This window comes from Amblyomma americanum, chromosome 10 (assembly GCF_052857255.1).
Source record: "Amblyomma americanum isolate KBUSLIRL-KWMA chromosome 10, ASM5285725v1, whole genome shotgun sequence".
NCBI lineage: Eukaryota > Metazoa > Arthropoda > Arachnida > Ixodida > Ixodidae > Amblyomma > Amblyomma americanum.
Genome location: NC_135506.1, coordinates 9,571,157 through 9,593,713, shown reverse-complemented (window position 1 = coordinate 9,593,713; position 22,557 = coordinate 9,571,157). Strand labels below are relative to the sequence as shown.

General features: G+C 49.0%; 1 protein-coding gene across 1 annotated transcript in view; it reads left to right on the top strand.

Moving 5' to 3' along the window:
- LOC144107888 (uncharacterized) overlaps positions 1-22,557 on the top strand; it is an 84,150-nt gene that overhangs the window by 25,289 nt on the left and 36,304 nt on the right. The window contains exon 2 of the mRNA XM_077641110.1: positions 13,791-13,894. The gene's annotated coding sequence lies outside the window, so the exon portion shown is untranslated. The remainder of the gene's footprint in view (positions 1-13,790; positions 13,895-22,557) is intronic.

The window sequence follows — 22,557 nt, the reverse complement described above, 5'->3', positions numbered from 1 at the left end:
GCTGAGGTTGGTAGCGAATGCATCCGATCGTCTTAGGCCACACCTCCTAGCGTAGCAGCCCCGCACTTCCCGCATTCTTCTGTTCTTGGAGGGACAGAACTCTGCACTAATCGCAGTCTCGTCGCTATGCCTTACGTACCATGAGTCCATCTCACCCGAGTTGTTGCGTGCAATGCCGTTAACGAGTGAACGGTATACGAACGCATACAAAGGGAGCATTCGAAGACCACTATAGGAGTGTTGCGCGTGTGGGTCATGTGTGCTCTCAGGATGCTGGGTCAGGCGGCGCTCAATGTCATTCGTGAAACCGCCAGCGTAAACTGGACATCCCGCACACGTTACGATACTGACCGCACGACCAATAGGAGCAAGTAATACATGATTAGCACCGTCGTATTCCTGCCTTCACGGCAGGAATCTCCGGGCCTGGATGGCGCTTGACTTTACCGGTAGTGGCTCTGGTCCAGATATTAGTTCGTATAGAAGTCCTTGCAGGATATTTTTTTCTTTGCCATGAATCTATATGGGTGCATAGCGACTGTCTAGTGATCTAATAATAATTAATAATTGGTTTCTTGGGGAAAGGAAATGGCGCAGTATGTCTCATATATCGTTGGACAACTGAACCGCGCCGTAAGGGAAGGGATAAAGGAGGAAGTGAAAGAAGAAAGGAAGAATGAGGTCCCGTAGTGGAGGGCTCCGGAATAATTTCGACCACCTAGGGATCTTTAACGTGCACTGACACCGCACAGCACACGGGCGCCTTAGCGTTTTTCCTCCATAAAAACGCTGCCGCCGCGGTCGGGTTCGAACCCGGGAACTAACCTGCTCGGTTTCTTAGTGCCTGCCTGTCTTGTCTTCGCCAAACACACATGACTCCCTTCAACGTTTTTGGTGGTTATGAGAACTCATTTAAAGCTAAATTTATTGCCTCAGGGCATCAATGAGGGGCGAAGGTGTGATGAAAGATGTAGTAATGATTAAATTAATGAAAAAAGGCTAGCTGATTTTATGAAGTCCAGTAGAGAGCGATTGTATGGCCCCTGCGTCTAGGCAACATATGAAACAGGATTGCTTGGTGAAAGACCCGCTACCTTCAGGTGCGGGTCTTCTCGCATGCGCATGTACATATGTACATGCGCATGCCCAAATATTCGTGCTTGCGTGTGCTCTAAACTGTTTCGTCGCTTTCGTTAGTAAGATTTAGCAGCAATAACAATGACAATACTAAATAGGAGTAACCGAAACCCTGGCAGATAGCTTCAAATAGGAGATTAAAGTTCAATGGCGCCGGAAAACTGCAACTTTGCCGCAGGCTCTTCCGGGATATTTCACACTTCCTCGTTCTGAAACCCTGCGTCGCACATTCTTGTTCGTCCTTGTACACAGGAAAAGTGTGTGAGCATTGAATCAATGATTGCGCCATTAATAAGAGCGGCAGTAAATATTTTCCTTTGTTCTCTAAAAATAACAACCACCAAACACTTTCAACCCCAATGCAGATATAACAACAAAATTCGTTAATGTACGCATTTTTACTGTTCCGGACGTTCCCTGGCATGGTTTGGTAACAATGTTCCCCATAACATTCGAGCTACCTGCGCTGACACGTAAATAGTTCAGCCAGCCACGAGAGTAACGTGTCGTATACGAGACTGTTCTCCCGCCTGATTCGCCTCCGCATTAATTCCACTGCTACTGTTGCACCTCCCCGTCCTACCGCCGTCTCGTCTGAGTTGTCTCCAGCCGGAGAAAGTGGGGCGGACGTGGTTTCGCCGCCGGCTCCACAAAGAGGCCACAGACAGGCAAGGTTGGCGATTGTACACGACCTGTCCGTGCCGTCCCTTTTCAAGGCCCAATGGAGACGTCCCGCCACCGCCACAGCCCAGGCAGACGCGGTCACCTTTCGCTCTCTCTCTCTCTCGGCATGCGGCCTTCTTAACAGGCTCGTGATAACGGCTCGCACAGCGCCTTGGTGCGTCGCGCGAGGCGCCTTAATTATCCGAGAAGCGATCATTTGCCCGCGCTTTTAATCTGCCGTTTCCTTTCATTAGTGGTGATTAAGCGCGTTCTCACTGGTCTTATTATACGTGGCCGCGTAGTGATGACACCGAGATGCAAGGCCAACCGCGGGACTATATTAGGTAGAGTCTAAAGAGGGCTGCAATCGCTGGAAACACGTCATAAAGCGAAAACAATGCGGCGGCAGCATTGTTTTCACTTCCCAAGCGCTTTTTTTTGGCGCCAATGAGTTTATATGTTCACTTATCGAAGCCCTCGTCTCAGATATGGCGGTTCTTAACAGAAGCGAAAAATTTGATATGAAGATGCTAATATAATATCGCCACACTTTAAGGATATGCGGGACTGGCCCGCTTATTCCTAATGACAAATCTGAAACTATTCAACCATGCGTTTTGTGATATCGCGCTGCAAAGACACGTGACGAGTGATGATCAGAGTGGTCATCAGATGCGTCGCGCGGATTAACCTTGATAGGCGGATGTTGACAAGCTTGTGTGTGGCGGTGATTGTCGCCTCTTCAGTGAGCGTACTAGCAAGGTTTCGTTTCGCTCTGGCTTTATTCAACTTGTATTTTTTCTGCCAAATTAAACTACACTCCCTCGTTCTACTCCTCCAGTCCACTAGCTTCTCAACTCTGGCCCATGCAAACCACTCTTACCTCGCCTACTTTTAAGCCCGAAAGTTTCCGACTTTCCCTTCATTTTGGTCTTAGTCTTAAATTACATTAGGATATTCTGAGCCCTCTCCACTGTCGTATGCTGTAAAAGCGAACATTATCGATGTCTCCAGGCCTTCGATGGCTAGACGCTGCATCATTTCCTTCGCAAGCATCCAGCCGAAGGCCCGATAAACAAACCGCTTTAGAATGAAATGTATACAAATTTAAAAAGTAACTGTAAATCTTGTTTTTCGTTCACACGGCGGGATCTGTGAGAGGGTGAGGAGAAGGGATGTCGCAGCACCCTCTTCTCACCATGCAGAGCCACAATTTTCGCAGATGTGCTCACATAATCGGCGTAGCCCTGGCCAGAAGGACGATTACCCGTCCGGAAACAAAAAGCAGCGTTTGTGGGCAGCTTTCTTTTTTTTTCCACCTCAAATGATTGCAATCTGCGCTTGGCCGCCTTCTTTCATTCCGCCTGCACTGCATTCAGTCAGCGGCTCTTTCGCAGTTGTCTCTTGTCATCACGGAGAGAGAAAAGGGGGGAGACGGGGGAGACGTCTGTCTTTGTCCTTGTCTCCGGTTTGTCGACCCTGCTTCAGCGCAGTGCCTGTTTCCGCGTTGCCGCCGGTGCAGGGGTGGACGCGTTCCTGAACTGGCGACGGTGTGTGGGAAGAAAGCGCGCGCGATGTCTCCTCCGTGCCCGGATGTCCCGCCGCCGGCGACAGTGGGAACGGTGGCGCGCGCGGTATGCTACACACGCACTGCCGCTGTCAGCGTCCTGCGCATACGTGTCTGTCTTCTACTCCGCTTCCTGGCGAGCTAGCGACAAGTACCCGAAGAAAATATCACCAAAAATTCTCGGCAGAGAAGTTCTGTGTGCATTTTATATAGTAACCCCGATAACGCCAGTCCTCCTTGACTGCCCTCTGCTGTTTTGAATTTTGTAACGTCCGACAAGCGTCAAACATGAGAGAACATAAGAGGAACGCAAGGGACGATCGCCGGACATCGACCACCAGGTTGCAGGAAGCGGAAATGGAACTACACAGGGGCTAGAAGTGGTACGATATGTCGTGGTTAACTTCCCGAAGCAGCAGATGGGCTGTGATAGAGGCCCTAGTGGAGGGCTCCTGATTAATTTCAGCCACCTGGGGCTCTTCAACGTGCGCTGACATCGCACATCAGCTGACGACTTCACCTCCCTAGAAATGCGTCCTGAGCGACTGGGGTTTAATCCTGATGAGCCACCTAAGCTCTACGTAGTTTCTGCCACTTAAATTATTTTATTGTAACGTAGCAGCCACGCTCGCTGAGTGTGGTGAACTGTGTGTGTGTGAAAGAAGACGACTCTCCAGGGGGTGTGAAGCTCGCTCGCAGCCCGAACGCTTGGCCTGAACCTTTGTCGGACGTTGCAGAGCGACCTAGGTTCTCCTGAGCCACAGCCCCCTCCCATGCATCTTACATTTGGTGGAGGTACTGGTTAATCGATCCCCGTACCTCTAGCACAACGTCTAAACTGTAAAAAAGTAGTTGATATCCAGCGATGGTTCTGTGCAGGTTTAAAGGAAGCCTTTGAAGCTGTCTAGTACTAATGCTAGCTATTATGCCCTGAAACATTGAGGGGCAAGCATTTATTCCCCGAAAATATCTGCATTTAGCAGCCATATCCACGTTATAGTTGTGCTTCTAAAAGCATAACTATAATATTTATAGGAATAACTAAACATCATGGGTTCTCCAGTGGATCCAGTTCAGGTTCCACCTTCACCACTGCAGCTGATTGATAATTATGCAGTCATGAACAGCGCATGCAGATCGCACGACTTATACGTCGAAACAAGAGCGAACCAATTGAGAGACTTCGACGCGGAAAACGGTGCTGACTTGCTTCGCCCGCCCTCTTCGGTCAGTTCTCACGCTCCCTGAGCGTTCAAATAAAGGCGGTCGGGCAGCCAGGAAGGAGCACCCACCGCGGAATCACGAACAAGACCAACCACTCGAAGAAGGCACGCGCAGGCCGCGTCGTCATGTGTGGCGAGAGAAGCTCCGTGGCTTCCGGTCATCGCCAACAGCCCATTAGTGCAGTTGAAGCGACCACTCCCACCGATGCTGCTGCTTCCGTTAACCCGGCTGCGGCATGACGGGTCAGCGAAAGTGAGTGAGCCACCCTTGCGATGATCGGAAGGACGACTGTGCCGGTTCCGCCGGCAGACAGGCAGGCACGCCTCCGTGATTCAGAGCCACACCACGTGACTGCGAACCGATTGTGAAGCCAGCGGAAGCCAAGCAGGCAGGCAGGCCTCTGTGATCCGGAACCACACGGACGCAACGTGATCCGCAAACCGGCTGCGCGGGACATCAGAAAGCGGAGGAGGATGCGCGGAGAAATTCGCTCGCGGCGGCTTATCTTGATTTCCCGCACCGCTGCTCCCTGATTCCGCCAGCGAGATCGGGCGTGCCGATAAGCGACTGGAAAGAACGCGGCGCACGTAGCCTGCGCACCGCCGCCAGATGTGGCGATGCTCGACTCTGCTTACTGGCCCCTCTCTTCTCCAGCGCCAGCCTGCCTCCGCTTCGTCCTAGATGGGAACAAGTGGACCTGTGCGGGCCCAGAGCCGCCGAGAGGGGGCGGCTTAGTATCGTTTCGCCGGCTCCATTGTTTCCCGGCTTCGAGACGACACTCCCTCCTTATTCTCCGCCGCCACCGCTTGTTGAGCTCGCGATGAGCGCGGCCGACATGCTTGCGTGCAGTGTGTGCTCGCGCAAACAATATGACCACGGCAAACAGCGATGGGAGATGGCGCTGGTGTAGCAGTACAATGCCTGCAAACTGAAAGTGCTATTAGCCTCGATACCGGTTGTACAGATTAACGCAGGAAGTAACTCGCAGTGTTAACAAATTTGTTCACCCGCATTTGTGTGCGTAGTAAAATGGGTTTTATGAGGTTTCGGCGCCCGTGTTTTTTCTTGCTCGCAGCATATGGCGAAACAAGAGCTAACTAATGCTGGTGTAGTAATTCACCTGCCATAAGCAAATCACTAGTACGTCTGGTTTGGTTTATAGTTTATGGGGGTTTAACGTCCCAAGGCGACTCAGGGATGCCTTAGTGAAGGGCTCCGGAAATTTCTACGACCTGGGGTTCTTTAACGTGCACTGACATCGCACACTACACGGGCCTCTAGAATTTCGCCTCCATCGAAATTTGACCGCCGCGGCTGGGATCGAACCCGCGCCTTTCGAGTCAGCAGCCGAGCGCCATAATCACCACTGCGCGTGCCACCGCGATGGGCAATCACTAGTACGTGCTAGACGATAGTTAAAAGCCAAGTCCATCGCGAACGAATCTTGCTGCAAGACCTATATACGTCTTTTGAGCCGTCGGCTTGTGGTACCACACCTCTCAGGTAAAAACGTACAAGTAGACGATGACGACAGACATTACTTGAGACAAGGTTAAAACAAAAATAGTCGGCCGCAGATGCTTGAACCGAAAGCCATATTAATTGGCTGCCATCGTGTGACGCAACCAAGAGTGTTTTATTATTCATGCCTAATTAGATTTTCATCCGACATTACCTATGCAAGATTTTTAACGTTCACTCATCGTGCTTCGGTAAGCTGTGTAGGGGGTTTCCAAAACACACCATCCAGTTTTTAGCAGCAACATACTGTACCTCCTGCGCAGTCTTTTTCTTGCGGCATTCAGATAGAGCCCGCGAAATCTAATTTAAAAAAAACAGATCACGCGCTCTTCCAGTGCCATATTCTAGCACTCCCAGCCATGTTTTGAACGAACCAAGGGTATGCACTGACAACTGCCAAGTGAGCGGCCCCCACTCAGTTCGACAGTCCGCACAATAATACGAAAAAAAAAGATAACGAAGCCTACGTTGACCTACGCAGCTTCACCGCTTTCGCTTCCTTTTTCGTTTCGCCTGTGCGATAAATGGGTAGAATATGCGTATGAATTAGCTTTCGAAGGCACAAGCGACAGAAGATCTTCTCTAGAACAGGCCGCAAAGTACTTCAAGACAGGAGGGACGGCGGAGGGAGTGGGGCGTGCTGATGTACCCTACCTTCGTCTAACGACACACAGCGGCATACCACACGTGTCACGTCGTTACAAGATGTCAGTCGGGACCAATAACGGTTGCAGGCTTCTCAGTTTTCTGCATGTCGCTTCTGTAAACAACAACAGTCTTCCACCGGCGGTCCCCTCGAGCAGTAAGCGAAAGCTGAGTCTAACAAGTGCTCTCATTAGCTTTCCCATCTTCCTGTCTAGCCCTGCCGCGCATAGGCGCTACGCACAATTGGGTGCGGCCTGTACACGGCTGTGCGGATGTGTGTAGTACACAACTCTGGCTACAGCCGTCGGGCCTTCCACTGAGTAATGACGCCGCGTTCGTGATAGGGCCGCTTCGTCTGCGTTTTGCTTTTTCCTCTGGTCGTCTGCTTGGCCGCTTGCTTTCGCTACTCGCTTCGTCTGCTTTATATTTCTCGTCTTCTCGGACGCTTGCTTTCGCTGCTTGCATCGTCTGCTTTATATTTCTCGTCTGCTCGGACGTCTGCTTTTTTTTTTTTATCTCGTCGTCTGCGTAGCCGCCCGCTTTCACCGCGTAGCTCTCACCTGGTGTTACTGCCGCGTACACCCCCTATCACGACGGCGCACCGTGCACGCTTCCGTAATGGTTATTGCGCCACCATTACCGGAAAAACCTCACGCGGTGTGGCTTGATGCACCCTTCGTGGATTATACGCGAGGAAGAGCGTGCCGTTGCGGCTACGAGTATCGTGCACGGAGCTTCGGATATTTTGTTCCCGTATGCACCTCCTTTCCTGATCGTTCCTGCTTTGTTCGCCTCCGACTACATATTCGTGAATATAATGAGGTGCAGCAGAAAAGCAGCTCGTTACCATCGCCAACATGAACAGCTCTATGCAACTCCGAATCGGCCGGGGGTATTCGTAGCGGGAAGCGTGGCGTTTTGCATCGCTGTTGGAAAATTTTAAGGAACCTGGTCTGGGCAACCACAACCGAAATGTACCAATCGATGTCGCTCAACAGCTACAGGACCTTGCACCTTAGCTTAAGATCACTGCCTCGATCACCAGCCTATGTCTGGCGATCTCTTAATGGGGGACAAAGAAATAAACTTTTACTAAGATATCGCCATAGGCTGAAAGAAATCATCGGGTCGCTTGAATTCACGCCAACTCCGACATTAGGGTATGTCGCATAACTCACGTACAGCTGTGGCTGGTAGAAAGAAAGTATTTTTTTTAAACAAAATATATATTGCTTGCTCTTCTACTCAAACAACAACAGGACGTGCATCTGAAGTTTGCAGCGTGACTAGGAATGGACTGCCATTTCTCATAAGAGAGTAACTACATTACGACGCGATCAAGGTTTCTCCCAATATCTACAGGTGTTTAAATTTTCGTCGCCCTTACCTTGAGAGGTTCGCTTTTGTGACGTTCGCATCTGGCGTCGACCGGGTGCGGAGATAAGTCTCTTTTCCTGTGCTCGTCTGCGTCGCCATCCGACCGTCTGGCTCAGCCACTTTAACTGCCTTTTCCACCGGCGACGAACCAACGTCTTGGCTTGGCCGTTGGCTTCACATTTTCGTTTTTTTAACAAGCCTTACGCAACGATCTACGTCGTGAGATCGGCACTATCGGCGCGGAGGCTGGCGAAGTTCGTTCGCCCCTCAGTTCCTAGATCAGTAACCCCGAAAGGCTTAGCTACTGGCCACTTTTAACCGCTCTTCCTGGCAGTTACGCGGCGTCACGTCGCACCGTTATCCGCGCTGCAATCACGACGGCGTTATCGCTGTTTCACGCCTCGTGCACCCTACCGGGATGCCGCTCTTACCGACGTCCGCATGCATTGTGGCGCGTGTTCTGGCATGTGGTGCAACGTGCACTTTGGTCGAGTATCGTTAATGCTGTGACGTTTTGTTTCTTAATAAACGGTGTACATTAGACGTCTACATTTTCGCTTTCTCGTGCCCGGTGTCCCCGTGTCTGCGCATTTATGTCCGTGAACTCACCGGGACAGCATCATCATCATCACCAGCCTGGCTACGCCCCCTGCACGGCTAAGGCATCTCCCACATCTCTCCAATTAACCCTGTCTTTTGCCAGCTGCGGCCACCGTATGCCCGCAAACTACTTAATCTCATCCGCCCACTCCACATCCAGATTCAAACAGTACAGATTCAAGGCCAATTTGATAACAACAAAAAGCACTCAAGCCATTACGGCACTATTATTAAAGGCGGAAGGACCATGAAATGCTAGCAGAAGGTTTCTTCCTGCGGTAGAGAAACTTCCTGCTTGACTTGAGCTTTGAATGATCCGCTACACGGGAGAACATTCATTTCGCTGCAGCTGAACGCTGTGGCCTTAAGACTTTTGATCAAGACTGTACATTGGTGTGCAATATGAGCGAGGTCAATTTATGTGCAATTTTTTTTTCACTCCGTAACGTGCGGGACAAGCATTTTTTAAAAATAGTTTTTATCGTGGCGTATGCCGTCGAAAAGTATTTATTAACTTTTGTGGGGAAACAACGAGGAAATCGCACTTTTTTGCAATTTTTTTTTTGCTCCCTCTCATATGCACAGAAGTCCACAGCGTACACTGAATACAAAGGCCGCGCAGAAAGGTGGGGACAAGTTATTCGTGTTAGCTACGTGAAGTTGAAACAAGAGCATGACGAGGAAGAGGACGACGTAATACATGAACACAGCCTCAACAACAACAACAACAACAACAACAACAACAACAACAACAACAACAACAACAACAACAACAACAACAACAACAACAACAACGACGACGACGACGACGACGACGACGACGACGACGACGACAACAACAACAACAGCAACAACAACAACAATATGGACGTCTACTATGGGAGTGAAAAGGCACCCGGGCGCGTGAAATAAAACCCGACATGGGTGTGTTTATAACATCAAATTCTTTTCTACTCCTTTCCTAGGGTATCCATTTGCTACGGTACTCTTCTCCTGGAGAGTTAATTCGTATTTATATACAGCCGACTGCTTTTCATGATATTCAGGAGCGGGCGTGGACGCCGACTATTGCGGTTCGCTTTGCGATTGTCGAGATTCGCGCTAATCGTGATTGGTAAAGTAAATACTCTGAGTTTCCAGTTCACTGCGCACAAGGCCACTGCTGTAATGCACAGGATAGTAGCATCATATACTTCTCACAACGAAAGTTGGCCACTAAAAGAAAAAACATCAGGACGCACATAGGAAACACTGCATGCGACATAGCAAGCGGATGACCGACGTGACATCGGTGTGGCGCGCGGCACCCTTAAATCCTCCAAGGGCTGTCCTTTGCCCTGTAATGGCAGCCCCCTAAGGGTTGCCTCGTGCCATGTTAGGGGGTTTGCCCCCGTCTGTATTGCTTGGCAATAAATGTTTTCCCCCACCACCACCACCACCACCTTTAGACCTATATGCGTTCGTATCTGAATTTAGACAGTTCTGCATGCATACTAAATTGACCTTGGAGCAGATGTCCACACGGTATTCTCGCGCGCTCACACTGCACGCTCTATAAAGTGTTTCGTTCTAACATTAGTATCTGCCTGTCGGGATTAATAAGAATTTTCAGACACGAAAAGCAAACTACTGTCTATCCAAATGTGCATATATGATAAGGTGTTTCGAGCCCAGGTCACTCGTAATAAGTCCATTATACCCTCTAGTGCACCGTTCGAGCCCCTAGATAAGTTCGCAGACGTCTCTACAACAGTCTTTACAATGTGGCGATTCCGTGTCAGCGTGAAGTGTACAGTACTCACGGATTGAAATAGGACATTCGGAGCGCTAGCCTTGCAGTGCCACGCAGGCATGTGGTAAACCACAGGCCGGCTGATTGGCTACTGGAAGGAACAATTCTGCTTTGTAGATGTTCTCCCTCTCACGCCATACCACAATGCACCGCCTTGGTTCCATGAGCGTCTACGGGCGGCGCTCCATGAAGCGACGGCCACGCGCTCCGAATGTCCTATTTCAATCCGTGAGTACTGTACATTCCCGGTAGAGAGCATAGTCGGGCTGGTTGGTGCATGTTGATGGAAGTAACTGAACAGCGCCAAAAGACGGGACGAAGAGAACAACACATGCGCTGTGTCTGTGTTCTTCTCTCCCGTCCCGTCTGTTAGCGCTGTTCAGTCACCTACATCAAAAATCCTGGTTGTCGGACAAATGAATTAAGCTGCATACTGCTCCGTCCTAGCTGTCAACGATGTGCGATCAAAGAGGCTCGCCCGTTTCTTGGAAAAATATTTCAAACGGCAGCGATTCTCTCGTCTCTCGCAGCTTCTTCAAGCAGGAAGTGGTCTTCAAGAACAACCGTAAGAGCGTTGCTTCTTAGGTGTTTTGTTTAGTTCCGTCTCCGCCTCGTCGCATCGCGCACGTATACGAAGCTATAATAGCGAGTGACAACAACAGCAACAAGGGCGCGCCCAATTTCCCGAAGAAATATTGGGAGTAATAAAAATCTAGCGGCTGCTCACCCCGGCAGAGACGCGAGGCACGTTCGAAGGTTCTCTGTCGTGTTCGCGCCCGATTTCCCAACTCGGGGCGGGACTCCCATAAATAACGCTGGCGCAAGGGGACCGTCGACGCCTCCTCTTTCCTGCGTCGGTCTCTCTTGAAGCGAGAGCATGGGAAGAGCTGGATCCCCCCACCCCCAAACTTCTTTTCCTCCGCACTATTTCGTGTTAACGCTGCCGGCGTTGCTCAACCGTCTTGTTCTGCGAAAGCGAATCAGGTACTTAACCTCCTCTGAACCTTCTAGAATCTTTGCGCACGCGTCGTCGGAGCTGTCCCTGTGAGAGGCTCCTGATCAAGACATTCCCGTACGCCAGACCAACTGATTAGCGCACTGAGCTGGTTCGGGCTCTGGGCTGCGGAGATCGCTGCATTAAATCTTATTTCCGGCTTTCCTTCGTGGAAGCTATGCATACTTCACTCTGTTCCCTCGCGCTGTGTCGTAAGAAAGCTTGTTTTCTTGCTCCCTGCCCCGTCGCATTTTTTTTTTCGGCAAGTCAGAGCGTAATAAATATAACTTCGGATGCGGGACAAACTGCCTCCTGTCATGTTTGCTTGGCCAGCGCGGCTTGAGCGCTGCTACTCGCATTGAATTTTCTTGCTCAACACGTTGTGTCCTGTTTTCTCTGTTTTGTCTTTGTAGCGTTCGTTTTGTTTAAGTGTGTTTGCGGCCTTGCGTTCTCTCGCGCTGCCGGCGCAAACGAGCTTGTCCGTATTCCGCCGTACATTTAGTTTTTTTCGTCAGGACTTAAATGCCTTAAGAAAAATCACAAGAACATCGCCCGGCTTTATGTTCTCTCCCTTAGTGTAGAAACAATGGAAACGTGTGAGCGAGTTCACGCCGGCAGCCATTGCATCTAAGACATAGAGTAGTTTAGAGTACTGTAAGCAAGCATGCAATGCACGTTCACAGCGAAAATAATTACATTTCAAATCCATTCTCAGCACAGCGGTACGACAGAATTGCGTATTTATACATGTGCCTGATATCTTCGTACTTTATAAGAAGTTTACTCTGACTAAGGACACTTGAACCCGAGACCATCGCCATACCGACGTAGCCGCTTTGCCAGGCATACGCTTGCTACAGGATGTCTAGCTCATGGTAGAGGAGGAGGTCGATACGGGCACCGTGAAATCTTTCCCTCTCTTTTGGTCAGTTTTTGTAGCGTATCTGGAACGTGGGTTCCGCCGCACCAAGTTATTTTCACCAAGAAAGCGGTTCTTCGTTAATTAAGCCCCAATAACAGAACTGTCCTTCCGAACTATCTAAGCGAGTCGAAGGTCAACAACTCGCTCTATTGAGACAGGAAGCAAATACGGGTGTTATACCAGACAAGCACATCCTGTTTCCTCAGTGCCCGAGGACGGACCGAGGTATACCCTTACACAGCTGTAAAGTGTTCTGCGCTGGTCACCGGCATTTAAGCAGTAGTTGTCCAGCCAGGCTGACTCACTTACAGTGGCACGACCTCGACGTCCACACGACCGGAACTCCTTTCTCCCTCAAGTCGCACATCTGCGCGTTGGGCCGCCCTTGAAGCGCTCGACGTGTGCCTGCAGCTGCTCTTTGTTCTGGATAACGCGACCACCTATTAAGCCGGCACTAGCGGTGTGCGTTTAGGGCGACACTCCCAAAATGATGCTATCATATACGTGAGAAGTATAAGGATATTTATCCAAGTCACTCGGCTCTTACGGGCAGCGTTGGGAACAGGATATGCCCACGAGCCCTCATAGCCTGAGTCGTTTTGGGACGTTAAATCCCATGAATCTCAAAACCACATAAATCATTGAGATAGGTGTATATTTGAAAGAGAGGTATTTATTATTTATGTTGAGTAATTTGACGATACAGTACGGGTACAAAAAGGACATATATTCTCTCTTCTACTATATGTCCTCATTTCACATCCCGGCTGTATGCGATTTAATTGGGTTCATTACATATTTTAGTCAGTCGGGTTTCTGGCCATGCGTTTCTTAATTAAGCTGAAGTAGTTTTACTATACACGGTAGTTCTGGATATCGTACACACTGGAGGCGCGCATTAACAGCAAAAAGGCTTCGGAACATAATCACAGGTTTCTTTTTATTATTTGTTACCATAGAAAAATACGCGCATTAGGCCGCCTTCATTACGACTTGCAACATACAGCATATGCTGGAAGCTCCTTTCACAAAACGGTGGGAGCCCGGTGGGGAGGAAAACTTATGAACATCCACATAGATGCTTATATTGAAACGGTATTGCTTCGTGCAATGTATATCACGCAGTACTCAATTGCTATGAAGCACAAACGTCACTGATGGGCTCGCTTGTGCTTTGTAGGTCACCTTGTGCACGACAGTACATTTCTCATGCTGGAAACAACATCGCATTTCTCTGTGAATAAACCAGCTTCTCCGCGTGCCCGCAATGATCAATTACTCGTCGCGCTGAAGCAGCCATTGTTCATCCTGGTGTTTATCTTTTTCCTCTTTCTCTTGCTCGCCGCAGGCTCCAGCGGCCAGCGACCGGGGTGACCGCGAGTCGATCAAGGCCACAGATCTCGAGAGGTTGTCCGGCAAGGCCCTTGAACCGACACGACCGCCCAAGGGAATGTAAGTGCGCACTGTGCTGTAAACGATGCGCTGTAAACGCCTGCTTAACTCGCTCGCGCCAGCGTCGGCGAAGTATAGACAGGAGGCAAAGTAGCCGTAATGAAAAACAGTTACATATACAGTGCCGAAACGCTGGTTGTAAATGCTACAGGAATGCATCACCACCGATGACGCTTACGACTGGTGACGGACTGTGTTGATCGATGTTGTCCTCCTGCGTGTCTATCGCACTGACGCATCGGCCACGAATACGGAATGTGTATAGGAAGTATTATGACAAGGACACGGTTTTAACGAGAGAAAATGAAAGATATATATAGACTGTAACAAGCGTGGGGGTGGACGAGTTCCCACGCATTTCCTCTTCTTGGTACAGGATCTACAGAAATCCATATGCTCTCTCGAGGCTGTTTAAATTGAACTCCTCTCGCTGCTCTCCCAAGCTAAGCTGAAAAGCACTGGCAGCCATTCCTCCCACCTACGCGACCGCATATGCAATGTACGCTATAGCATGGAAAAGTAGTGGTGAGTGAGGATAGACGCGACATTTGCAACTTAGCGCCTCCTAAATTTATGAGTGAGCATAATATTTTGATATTTAGATGGTACAACCCACCACATGCCCACTGCAATTGTGTTTAAGGTTAAAAGGTTGTCTTCTTTTAAGCAGTGAAAAAAAAAAGCAAAATATAGCTTGGTGAACGAGAAAGCGGTCTTAAAGGTGCGAAATTCTACACTGTACGTTTCTGAGAACTGGCAGCTCCATCACCCTCGCGTCCTCGACTAACGCAAGTATTTATTTATTGCATTGCAAGCTGATTAATGTTTTGTTTTTGGAAAAGTCTTATTTTGCTCCTTACAGTATATCATTTTGCAATATATGATATGGAGGGGGGTGAGGAGAATTCGTCATTGCAAAGCTTTAAATTTAATTGAATTCTATTATGTTCCTATTCAACTGGCATTTATTTATTTGATCAGCATTATAATAGAGCAGTAGACGGTCGGGAGTGTTGATATCTGTGACGAAAAACTTTCCGTGGAAACCTGTCATGCAAGCCTTAGAAACTAGCATTCCTGCATCAAAAAGTGAAACTACCGCACAAGCTTATGTGGCGCAGCAAAATGGAGCTAGGAAGGCAATATTTTTTCTGTTTAACGCAATTTTTTTCCACATTTTTTTTTCATTACGTTGTATTACAAAATATACAAGTTGTTCGTGGCTTGACGGCATGCCTTCTGGTCTGGAAGCTTAGCAGATGCAGTTAACAAGTCGGTGATCATAGTAAAAAAAAATGACGTTTCAGGAGGACTACTGCTCTCTACCGCGTGCTGTGTTTGTGTTCGTGGCTGCATGGCGTTATAAACAGCATTGCATGAAAGTAACGAGGGGCTGATTTCACAGCTGTGTCTGCTTTCTCGCCAGCCACAAGCCACAGTAGTCGATGAATCTCCTCATCATTGAAGTAACAATATAGCCTGCAATTTGCCTCCCGACTAATTAACTGACGTGAGCTGTACCTTCCATAGGTACGCATGACTTTGGTAAGAAAGATCAACCAATGTGGGAGTCATCCGCTGGTGCTTCTTCTTCATTGAGTCCAGGGTTGAGAGCTACTCATTCATTTGCTCTCTTCACACCTGGTCGTAATCAATGGGGAGTCAAGCACAGACTCTACAAACTTGAAGACGAAGTTCACGAGACTTCATATTGGTTTGTAAAAAGAAATTTTGGCTATCGTCTAATTATCTTGATTTCGATATTGCCAACACACGTGCCGGGCAATCACGAACCATTCTGACATGCAAGCGAATTTCTCATTCCGGCCTTACGCAAAAAAAAAAAAACGTTATTCTCAGGACTTTCTATAGCAGCGCCCACTAGCGTCATCTGCGCTGCGCCGCGCCTGTTATCGCGGCACGCTGCTGCGCTGCCTTCTATAGCCATGTGGAACTTTGTTCACAGCCTCCTTTCCTCCTCCGTTGGCGAGTTTGTACAGGTTTTAGGACACATGTTCTTTCTTTAAGGACAGACTTTAAAATGTTCCTCGTCTTAGAGAGGATTCGTTAAGAAGTAATCGTGGATCCCTATCCTTTGGTCATTATTTGAACACTCCTTACAAAGGAGCGCTTAGTGAGACCATTTTAGAGTTTCATTCCCTCAACGTAGGCCCAACTATACCTTTGTGCTTTTTGTCTTGTTCCTTGCCCTTAACGCACGTTTTGCCGCACAACAGCTGGTTCTGCGCATGCCCAGTAGCGCGGCTCCGGCAGAGGTGGAAATGCCGAGGGATGGCTCGCAGTTGGTTTACTATAGTAAACGCGACAATAGAGGTCGCATTCGTGGCTCCCGCAGCACGATTGACGTTTCTAAAGCAACTGTGTTTTTCTCCCAGGTATCTTGAAAGGTATCTTGAAACGATGCGCGAAAAATGCAAAACGAGCGCATGTAGTCGCGCGTACCTTCTCAGCAGGCGTAAAGTTAAAGGTCATTGGTCTTTTATTTTCTCATTTAGATAAATATGTTTCTATCATTAGACACATTCTCTCGGCAAAGAATGCATCTGAGTAGTTCCTCGTCGCTCCGAACGTCTCATTAACGAAGGAACAGCAAAAGGCCCGGGCTTCTAATATTGGGTGCCTCTCACATACGGCTGATTAAGAGTGAGCAGGCCACATCGCCTGAGGTACAAGGAAATCGTGTAAGGTAAAGGGCGTTTGAAAGTTTAGCCCTTAGGCTTCCTGCAAGGCATCAAAAAAGCGCCTCCTGTCAAGCCATTGCGGCCAATACAGAGGCCTTGTGTAGACGCCGAATAAGACAACACTGTTGCCAGTATGGAAGCATATTTCTATTGGCACGTGTTACTCTGGTACGCGGCCATATGACTGTGCAAAGCGGTGAAGATGGCAACAGTGCACAAAGACTGAATAGAAAAAGAAGGAAAGAACCGTACGAATCCTACTTCCTCCCTACTTTGCGTATTAACGGCGCGATATAATTAAGGAAGCTCCTCCATCCACTTGAATTCGTACTGGCCTGTTCACTGCGGTCACTAAAAAAGAAACAAAACTACGGCCTCATTCATCCAGAAGCCCTAAATCATCGTGATTATACCGGGCCGCCCACTCACACCAGACAGGGAGCTCGAAAAAGAAAGATTGCAAGTCCTCCTCACAATGCACGCACGCAGTCAAATGCAGGCCTGACACAGCAGTGAACTCAAACGAAGCGCGTCGCAACGCCACGAGGTTTGAAAACTTAACACAAGGACCATAATTACGCAACATTGGAAACTCGCCGCAGGGACAACGTTTTCGCAGCTCCTTTCCCCGCCAGCCCCCAGGCCAAGCATGGAGGTGCGTGGGATATCCGCAGCGAAGGCAGATTCCTGCGAGAAAAACCTATATACAGACTCCCAAAAGTCCGTACGCCGCAAGACTTCTGGGAAGCGCGTTCAACTGCCTATCAGCGGGGAAGCAAGGGTCCTCAACCGCCCATGCAAGTTGGAGGTGAATAGCAGACACTCAATTCGAAGCGATAGAAACGAAGCTATATTGAATAGAGGGGAGAACCCGAATCGGACGTGTACCGTGGTTGTTGGTCACGTCCAATGCTGGCTCGGCGAGCTCCAGCCAAGCGAAACGCGTTCAGCGGACCGCACCCCAAAAGACGAATAGCACCCAGCAATCGTCGCTCGGCTTGTCCCCTGTCTGTCCGAGTGCCGTTCGGACGACACTGGGATGGCGACGATGGTCACCGCGGCCTGGTCTTCTCACGCAGAGCCGAAGTCCAGTTCTATGCAGCATGTCAAGCATACTGTCCCATGCACGCTTGGTTGCGATGAGCAACTGCATGTCTTTTGAGTGTATACGATCCTGCAGGTGTGCAGTCAACGATGTTCAAGTCGATCTTCTGCCAAAAAGAAAGACGAGCCTCTGCAGACCACTGTCCTGTACCGGCCGCTTGCGTGTCTGTGATGTGTCGATACCGGGACCACGGCACCCATTCACACGTGTCCCATATGCCGGGCTTGTCGGCCGCGCTATCTATAATGGCTCGAGTGTGACTAAAGTTGTGCAAGGAAAACTACCGGCGTGAGTAAGAGCAGCCTTCGATGGAGGTCCTCACTAGTTGAACGCACTTCCTGGACAAACGATGCACGCAACTGATTCCAGTCCTGGAGCATCAATGACACGAAGAGGATCTTCGGGATCCTCGAAGGCGCCTTCGTAGATGGGACCGCAGTCGTCAAAGGGGGGCGCTGGTTTGTCGTCACGGAAGCCGCCCTAGATTGGTCACTGCAGTTGTTGTCCAGAAGCCCACTTGTGCGGTGCTTCCCGGAAGGAGCCGCTCACGGAGGTGGTCTGCAAGGCGGCGAAGAAGAAGACAAAGTCAGTGGGCCATTGGATGGGCGAGGCGACAAGTGACGGTGGAACCGACATTCAGTCAGCAGTGCCCACTGCGTTACGGCGTGCTTCGCGCCTCCGTGAAAAGAGGGGCCACCGGGCAGGTGGGTTATTCTTTTGAGCCGGATGACCCGGCCTTCGAGGGCGTCTTTGAGATGTCTTCTGCTTTTCACAGTGTCCCTTCTGGGAACTGGAAGTGCGTCTCTCCGGTCGAGCGGTTTTATGTTGCGCTGGGGACTGGGTCACACAAGGGGCGCGGTGTTACCTCTTCCTCAGTATGTCGCCCAGATACCGAGTGACCTTCACTGCGAGACACCCGTAATGGCACGGCACGTCTGGGCCTCAAGGGCGTGCATACGTTTGGAGCTTTTGTTAGCGCTGTGATCACAAGAGTCCGTAGGAGCAAAATTGTCTCACGGTTCGGCTTTCCTATATATCCACACCCTACGCCGCCGAAGGGGAACAAAATAAAATGAGTGTTGTGACGAGGCCTGCGCATACTGCCGCAAGCAATTCTCGGTGAATGCTTGCCTAAAACCATTGTTACCCTCCTCGGGCCGACCGATGCATCTTTCAGTGCCCATATTCGTCCCTTCTTCAGCTTATGAAAACTATGTACCCCAGAGGAAATTAGAGAAAATTTGTGCCAGCTGCCGTCAGGGGAAGACTAAATAACTGCACTAGTAAACTCTTTTTTTTTACGAAGGTTATTGGGGTCATATTAACGGGAGACTGTATTTGGTATGACCTTGCAATTTCGGCCAATTGGCAACTCGCAACAAACTCGGTACTCATGGTCGCTTCCACCTGCTTAATTAAGGACACAACTCTGTGCCCGCCGCGGTTGGTTAGTGACTATGGCGCTGGGGAGTTGAGCGCAAGGAGGTGGGATCGAATCCCTGCCGTGGTGGTCGCATTTAGATTGAGGAGAATGGCAAAAGCGCCCATGCGCTGTGCAACGTCGGTGCGCGTTAAAGAGCTTCAGGTGGTCAAAAATATTTCGGTAACCCTCTATGCGGCGTCTCGTTCTCTCATCTTTCTTTCACTCCTTCGTTCATCCCATCCTCACTTCGTTGTTGATGTGTCTCCGGAGACAGTTACTACGACTTTCCTTTCCTTACAACCACGGCACTACGCCACACCGCAAGGCTCCGAGCTTTCCGCACGTGTACCAACGAGCAGTATATGGCGAAGCGCACGCCTTTTCCAAAATTCGCATCCTATAAACCTATCTCGTAACTGAAAGTAAACAGAGTCCTTTGATAGTTTTTAAGCAAAGCACACTGGACTTTGATAGACCAAAGCACAAAGTGGTGCACTCGTAACCAGATTACGCTGAAAATATGTACAATAGGCAAACAAAGGCAGAATGTTGCGCAAAATACGACAAAATGTTTTATCGTTTTGTCGTAACAAAAGTTTTTTTCCGCACCGCTGTATTTTTCTCGAGGTCTGCCACTGCAAAAAGAGACGCCACAATACCAAAAAAAAAATCTGTTCTTTCTACAAACATTTCTTTTGTTACTGCACGGTCATATACCAAAATACTACATAAAAATCTATTGGGACAACAGAAAATGTTCTGTTGTGTTTTGCACGTGCTACATGCACCTGGATTTATCAAACGTAAGAGTGAACATTTCGGATTAAAAATGGATCAAAACTAAAAACAATGACACCAATAAGCACTCAGGAAAACCTACTTTAGGCAGGAACCGAAAGGAACTGAAAATTGCAGTTTCTTTGGAGAACATCAGTTATCAGTCATTTAATGTGCGAATGATAATAATGACCGCTGCTTTCACAACGATTTGGTAAGTGACTATTCTTCTTTTTACTCTTTTCAATCTATAGAACCATTTCATAGTCATTTCGAACTCCGCAACTTTCCACCAACTTCTTTTCGGTGCTGCAATATGTCACAAGGAACCCCACTTGATCAAACAGACCGTCAAATAAGACTCGAATAAGACTCGAAGAAAGGATTAGCCGGCGCCATAATTGGGCACTATCATCCCCTTAGTGTACATGTCAATAGAAATAACTAAGAAACCTCGCCCGCTCCTCAATGCCCTCCCTCAGTGACTCATTCGCGCAGTTGTTTTTGCTTGGGCGCCCGCCCGCCGTTACAGCGTCGTCTGGCGACTGAGTCAGCTGCGGCAGGAGCGTTCAAGGGTGGCGAACTGAGATCGCCGCGGCGATAGCGTCAGAGAGACGAGGAGACAGAGACACGCAATGCCCGCTGGCGTGCAGAACCGGATCGCGGAGGATGTGAACTTGCACCGACCGCTTCCGTGGCGTCCTGTGAGCCAGGTGTGCACGGTTTGTTTTTCGCATCGGAGGGTTTCACAACAATTAAAGGCTCTCCTCACGAAAATTACAAAATCCCAAGTTTCACTCGGCGGTGCACTAATATCAATGTAGAAACTTCCTACGAACATCCACAGTTCGAAGAATCGATAAATTAACCTTGGCAACTTACGATCTTTGTATTAGTATGCAACCGGACAGAATCCTCTTCCGGCTCTTCGGCACTACGCAACGGAGGAAAGAGACAACCAACGCAGATGAGAATCTCACACCTGCATGGAACTTCCTACCGTATCTCGTCTGCTTTCATCGTGCTGTTTTGTCTAGTTGTGTTGTACCAACATACTCGATTCGATTCCTCGACTCGCGTTGGGCCTTCGCTACTATGACAACGCTCTAAGCAAATCGCTTCGGGCTTTGCCGTGCTTGTGGGGGCCGAATCGTTTTGGTAATGAACAGATAGATGACGCCTTCATGGGGCCGTCATTGGTGAATTGCAGCGGGCTTCACCGAACAAGTGTTGCGCTGCGGTTGTGAAAACTGGTTTATAGGGTCCTGATGAGGGGGCCTCTGCTAGATGTTATCACATGCCACAGCTACCTGATAGCTGGGCAGAAAAGTAGTCGACTTGTTTAAGGCAACAATTTGCCCTGCATATGCTTCCTTATTGATTTCGCGTGAGCAGTAATTTTTCTTAGCCTGCAAAGGCGATATCTTCGTTCATTAGGTTTAGGCATCCACGTCGGCTCAGTTATTAAAATTCGTTTTTCTCCAAAACCGAGGATTGTTCCTTTTACATTTACATTGTTCATTTAGGCATCGGATGCCGCGTTGATTTTGTTTTTGTGGTTGCTTAACTATTCTGATTGATAATTTCACCTGCGGATACCAGCTCTAATGACCTGAAGAACGATGGACTTTTAAACAAATTTACAAATTTATGTTTTCTAGGAAAATTTTCGCCCGTTATTTTTCACTTCACTCCTCGCTCTCGAGTCCAATAGTTGGCTCAGGGTAACAAAGTATTGGAAAAGCTCTCTTTAAAGGAAACTGCATACCTTTTTCAAAGAGAGCAGTTACCATTACGATGTGCGACTACGCTAGAAATTCGCTGCCGTTCCTGGCCGGTAGCCAACTAGGTGACACAGGCGGAGAATCCAACTCGTATAGTATCACGTATCATCAGTGCGCCATGATTCCCGCGGTACTGTTTTTCCTCTTTACTCAATCTTACACCGCCAAGTGCTTAGTATTCCCGCGACGTACCGAAAGTCCTCGGAGATTCCATTCTTCGATCCGATTTCGAAGAAAGGCTGATATCGTCCTTTCCGCGGGAGACGTCATTACAGGCCGTTCAAGTGCCATTCTCCATTTTTAAATGATTTCTTAAGACGATACTTCGAGAATTCCTAAATACAGCCGATTCCATCGCTTTCTAAGCCTGCCCTTGACTGCTGCACGCTGAACCTTCCGAAGCGTTGAGCACAATCGCACACGTTTCTGTCCTATGAGTAATGCCTACGTGCGCGCGTGACACTCGCGTTGCCTCGTTGTGTATTTCAAACCACACTACTCCGTGCCGGCGCGGAAAAAAACGTACGCAAGCGCACGCACGCAGACACATGCCAAACGCTGGATGCAACTTACGTGGCAATTAATTAATCCTATCGATTGTCCGTAACTGAAAAAGTAGATGAAAAGACACAGTCGCCGTCGTATAGCTCAATATGAAGAGCATTCCACACGACATGCTCAGGTCGCAGGTTCGGCTCCCACTGGCGGCGTGAGGTTGTATTTTCGAATAATTTCTGTATGCTTACCACCTACCAAAAAGGACTGCACATTTAATTCACCCCCTCCCCCCCAAACCAGCATTAGCTTAAAAATATACTCCTGTATGTTTTTCTTTCTTTCAGTACCTGCTGGCTTCTTTCGCATGTGTCCCC